This window comes from Mustelus asterias, unplaced genomic scaffold (genome assembly GCF_964213995.1).
Source record: "Mustelus asterias unplaced genomic scaffold, sMusAst1.hap1.1 HAP1_SCAFFOLD_2482, whole genome shotgun sequence".
NCBI lineage: Eukaryota > Metazoa > Chordata > Chondrichthyes > Carcharhiniformes > Triakidae > Mustelus > Mustelus asterias.
This window is the reverse complement of record NW_027592427.1, coordinates 17,501-22,500: the sequence shown is the minus strand read 5'-3', so window position 1 is coordinate 22,500 and position 5,000 is coordinate 17,501. Positions and strand designations below refer to the sequence as shown.

Below are 5,000 nucleotides of genomic sequence, written 5' to 3'. Positions count from 1 at the left end.
TGCGTCGTTGGAAGGGCTTCGCCGTTGGCGTCGCACACAGCCCTGTGGGGGTGTCTTTGCAGTCCGTCCGAGAGGTGGGGGCACGCACGGCAACACGGCCGGCCTGCCTGCTTGGGACGATGCGGTCCTTTCGTTCAGCGGTTCCACGGTTTGGCCGGCGCGAGCAGATGCTTGGGGGGGAGACGGTGGCGTCAGCCACGCACTCACTCTGCTTCTGCAGTCCGGTCCACTCCGCCCGTTCTAGCTGCTCGTTTGGTCCCTCGCCCGCCAGCAGACCGTTCCGCCGACGGTGCTCCTCCTCCGCAGCGACTTCTGCCTAGCCCCTCTGCCGGGTGCGATGTCTCCGGCGTCCGCACCGATCCTCGGCATTGGTGCCGCACACGCAACGCCTGCGTCGTTGGAAGGGCTTCGCCGTTGGCGTCGCACACAGCCCTGTGGGGGTGTCTTTGCAGTCCGTCCGAGAGGTGGGGGCACGCACGGCAACACGGCCGGCCTGCCTGCTTGGGACGATGCGGTCCTTTCGTTCAGCGGTTCCACGGTTTGGCCGGCGCGAGCAGATGCTTGGGGGGAGACGGTGGCGTCAGCCACGCACTCACTCTGCTTCTGCAGTCCGGTCCACTCCGCCCGTTCTAGCTGCTCGTTTGGTCCCTCGCCCTCCAGCAGACCGTTCCGCCGACGGTGCTCCTCCTCCGCAGCGACTTCTGCCTAGCCCCTCTGCCGGGTGCGATGTCTCCGGCGTCCGCACCGATCCTCGGCACGGCGCGGGTGCGCACCTGTGGGCCGCCGCCCCGTGCTCCACGTCCGTCCGTGTGTGCCCGCTGTGGGGACCGTCTTCCTCTCGCCTGGGCGACGGCTTGCGGGCTGCGACGTGACCTTGCCACCGCCTTGCAGCATTACATCCGCAGTTGAAACGAAGAGAGCTGCTGCGGGCTTGGGTGCTTGTCCTGGCGGCTTGTCGACGGGACCACGGTGAACGGCCACTGTGTGACTCCGCAGGGAGACGTTCTGGTGCAGTCAGGGGCCTTTTTGTCTCCCGCCGCGGTGAAGCTTTGGTCGCATTCTAGTCACTCTCTCTTCAATCCCGGTACGGGGTACCTGTTCATGCTCACCATTCCTCGAGCACCCGCGTGCAGAGGGTGGGTGCGAGGTTTAAAGATTCGTGGTCCGCCTGTCGGTCCGGTCTCGTGCTGACTTGAGCGAGTGTCCTCCGCGTTCGAGAGAATGTGCCTGTCCGCGGGGGCAGCCGCGCTTGCGAGCGTTCCGCCGCGCCCCCTTCCCCAGCCCGCCGAGGTTGGGGCGTGCGGGGTCGGCTTGCGCCCGTAGCGTCGGCCTGTCCTCCGCGGCTTGCACCCGACTCAGTCCGCTGCGGCCTCGCCTCGACTCTCGAGCCTTCCGACAGACGGTGACACCAGAGAACTCTGCCTCTGGCTGTTGCGGGGCGTGACGGCGCGTGTCGGGCTCCGGCCCGTCACCCACGCCGGCACTCAACGCCTGCGAGCGCCCTGTTTCCTCCGAGAAAGGTTTTTCGCTTGATTGTCGCTCGAGTGCGTGTGCCTCCGGGGCTCACGCCGTGGTACGCGCCAGGCTGGGGCTCCACCGTCACGTCGGCGGGGGAGCGTTTAGCGCGTCCCAGGATCGGACAACCTCTCCGGGGGCCCGAGCCGAAACCCGACACGGTATAAAAGTCGTAACAAGGTTTCTGTTGGTGAACACGTTGTGAAGGATCTTTGTCGGCCGGGGGCCCGCCACCTCTCCGGGGAGGGCGGCCCGTCACTCCTTGAACGCGAAGGCTGGCGCCGGTTGGGCCAGGCAGGAGAGCCTCACGGGGGCCGGCCCCGGGGCCAGGTATCGGACAACCTCTCCGGGGGCCCGAACCGAAACCCGTAACACAGAATAAAAATCGTAACAAGGTTTCTGTTGGTGAACACGTTGTGAAGGATCTTTGTCGGCCGGGGGCCCGCCACCTCTCCGGGGAGGGCGGCCCGTCACTCCTTGAACTCGAAGGCTGCGCCGGTTGGGCCAGGCAGGAGAGCCTCACGGGGGTTGGCCCCGGGGCCGTGGCCCGTACTGACGCTGGCGCCTCCCACGCGGGTGGGAGGTCACACCGACAATTTCGCCGTACCCGTCGAACGGGCCTGGTCACCCGTACGCACGTTCCGCCGAAGCCGGGCGACGTCGATCTCGGTCCCACTCGGTTGGGCCGGCGCGCGGGCGCCGCCACCGACGAGCACGCACACGCTCGGTTGCACGCCGGCAAGTCCATGCGGGTGCCGCACACGCTACGCCTGCGCCGTTGGAAGGGCTTCGCCGTTGGCTTCGTAGGGTGTCTTTGCAGTCCGTCCGAGAGGTGGGGGCACGCACGGCAACACGGCCGGCCTGCCTGCGTGGGACGATGCGGTCCTTTCGTTCAGCGGTTCGGCGGTTTGGCCGGCGCGAGCAGACGCTCGGAGGGAGACGGTGGCGTCAGCCACGCACTCACTCCGCTTCTGCAGTCCGGTCCACTCCGCCCGTTCTAGCTGCTCGTTTGGTCCCTCGCCCGCCAGCAGACCGTTCCGCCGACGGTGCTCCTCCTCCGCAGCGACTTCTGCCTAGCCGCTCTGCCGGGTGCGATGTCACCGGCGTCCGCACCGATCCTCGGCACGGCGCGTGTGCGCACCTGTGGGCCGCCGCCCCGTGCTCCACGTCCGTCTGTGTGTGCCCGCTGTGGGGACCGTCTTCCTCTCGCCTTGGCGACGGCTTGCGGGCTGCGACGTGACCTTGCCACCGCCTTGCAGCATTACATCCGCAGTTGAAACGAAGAGAGCTGCTGCGGGCTTGGGTGCTTGTCCTGGCGGCTTGTCGACGGGACCACGGTGAACGGCCACTGTGTGACTCCGCAGGGAGACGTTCTGGTGCAGTCAGGGGCCTTTTTGTCTCCCGCCGCGGTGAAGCTTTGGTCGCATTCTAGTCACTCTCTTCAAAGCCCGGTGAGGGGTACCTGTTCATGCTCACCATTCCTCCGGCACCCGTGTGCGGAGGGTGGGTGCGAGGTTTAAAGATTCGTTGTCCGCCTGTCGGTCCGGTCTGGTCTCGTGCTGACTTGAGCGAGCGTCCACCGCGTTCGAGAGAATGTGCCTGTCCGCGGGGGCAGCCGCGCTTGCGAGCGTTCCGCCGCGCCCCCTTCCCCAGCCCGCCGAGGTTGGGGCGTGCGGGGTCGGCTTGCGCCCGTAGCGTCGGCCTGTCCTCCGCGGCTTGCACCCGACTCAGTCCGCTGCGGCCTCGCCTCGACTCTCGAGCCTACCGCCAGACGGTGACACCAGAGAACTCTGCCTCTGGCTGTTGCGGGGCGTGACGGCGCGTGGCGGGCCCCGGCCCCTCACCCACGCCGGCACTCAACGCCTGCGAGCGCCCTGATTCCTCCTTTTTTTCGCTTGATTGTCGCTCGAGTGCGTGCGCCTCCGGGCTCACGCCGTGGTACGCGCCAGGCTGGGGCTCCACCGTCACGTCGGCGGGGGAGCGTTTTGCGCGTCCCAGGATCGGGCAACCGATCCGAAACCCGATACAACTTTTAGCGGTGGATCACTCGGCTCGTGCGTCGATGAAGAACGCAGCTAGCTGCGAGAATTAATGTGAATTGCAGGACACATTGATCATCGACACTTTGAACGCACTTTGCGGCCCCGGGTTCCTCCCGGGGCTACGTCTGTCTGAGGGTCGCTTGACAATCAATCGCACTTCGCGCGCATCCGTGCGCCGAAGAGCGCGGCTGGGGTGTCGCAGAGGTGCCGTCCTCTCTGTCCCCCTAAGTGCAGACCCAGAGTAATCCGCGTCGGAGAGCTTGACCTCTTGGGTGCCGGCGTCCGCCTCCGGGCTCGTCGGCACTGCCCGCTCCCGCACTGGCCCAGCCACCTCGGGGTCGCCGGCACGGCTGTCATCGGGTTGCCAGAGAGAGAGAACGTGACTGCCTCGCTGCCGGGACCGTGTGTGCCTTCCGTTAGGCTCGGGCCAGGGGGGTTGACTCTCTGTTGATGTGTGTGTGTGGCTCGTCCACGGGAAGGATCCGCAAGAGTTGGCTCGGTTGGGTGCTCCGGCACAGAGAGTGAGAGAGTGGAGTGACTGTCCGCTGGACGTCTCCGGACACGTTGCCTCGCGTGGTCCGTGCTCGGTTGCCTGCCGGTGGGTTGCCGTGGCCGTTCAGTGCCGTCGCGTGGAGGACGGCAGCTTGACGCGTGTGACGCTTGATGCCTGGATCGGTGCTCGGTCGTGCCGTGCTTTTCTTCCCTCTGTTGCGCGTGCGAGTGCTTGCATTTTTGTCGTGGGAATCCGTGGCGGTTGGGTGTCGTTGCTTGTGTTGCGCTGGAGCTGCGGCTCCTTCCACACTCCGCAGCCCACCCTCTGCCGTTGCGGTTCTGGGGCAATGTGCCTGCGCCCGCGTTCAACGTGTGCCTTGGGTTCGAATCGTCGCAGAGCCGACTTGGCCGTGTGGTCCTCGCTCCGGTGTCTCCCCGTGTCCTGCTGCCGCCGAAGTCTTCTACGTGAAAGGTGCTGTCCTGGCCGCGGCGTGGCCACCCGCCGCTTGCAGCCCGTGCGCTCCGCCGCCCGGCTTCGTCCTTGGCGTCTGGCCTTTCGCTCCGGCAGGCTGTGTGTCCCACGGCCCTGCTTTTCTCTCGCTCGATACCGCCGTCGCACCGCGACCCCGCCAGCAGCACTGCTTTCCGTTACCGTGGAGGTGGGCGCACGCCTCGCCGCAAACGATTCTCTGGAACAGTTGACGTGCCGAGCCCGGTCCGGCGCCGAGTGCGAGGGGGCACGCAGCGCTCGCAGTACCGTGTGCGTTCCGTGTGTGTCCGTGCCTGTGCATCCGCTGCGCAGCACGGCGCGCACTTGCGAGCACGCGTACGTGTGTGTGTCTGTGTGTGCGCCCGAAGCGCGTGGAGGCGCCGACGACCGGCCGGCCAGAGCACTCGTTGCTGCCTACGACCTCAGATCAGACGTGTCAACCCGCTGAATTTAAGCATATT

General features: G+C 66.8%; 2 non-coding genes across 2 annotated transcripts in view; both read left to right on the top strand.

The window, feature by feature from the left end:
- Window positions 1–3,542: 3,542 nt before the first annotated feature.
- On the top strand, window positions 3,543–3,696 carry LOC144489731 (5.8S ribosomal RNA). The gene has a single exon (XR_013497033.1). It is a non-coding gene; the product is annotated as a 5.8S ribosomal RNA (ribosomal RNA).
- A 1,260-nt stretch (window positions 3,697–4,956) lies between these two features.
- LOC144489733 (28S ribosomal RNA) overlaps window positions 4,957–5,000 on the top strand; it is a 3,775-nt gene continuing 3,731 nt past the window's right edge. Inside the window, exon 1 of the ribosomal RNA XR_013497035.1 lies at window positions 4,957–5,000. This exon is cut by the window's right edge and continues 3,731 nt beyond it. This is a non-coding gene — a ribosomal RNA (28S ribosomal RNA).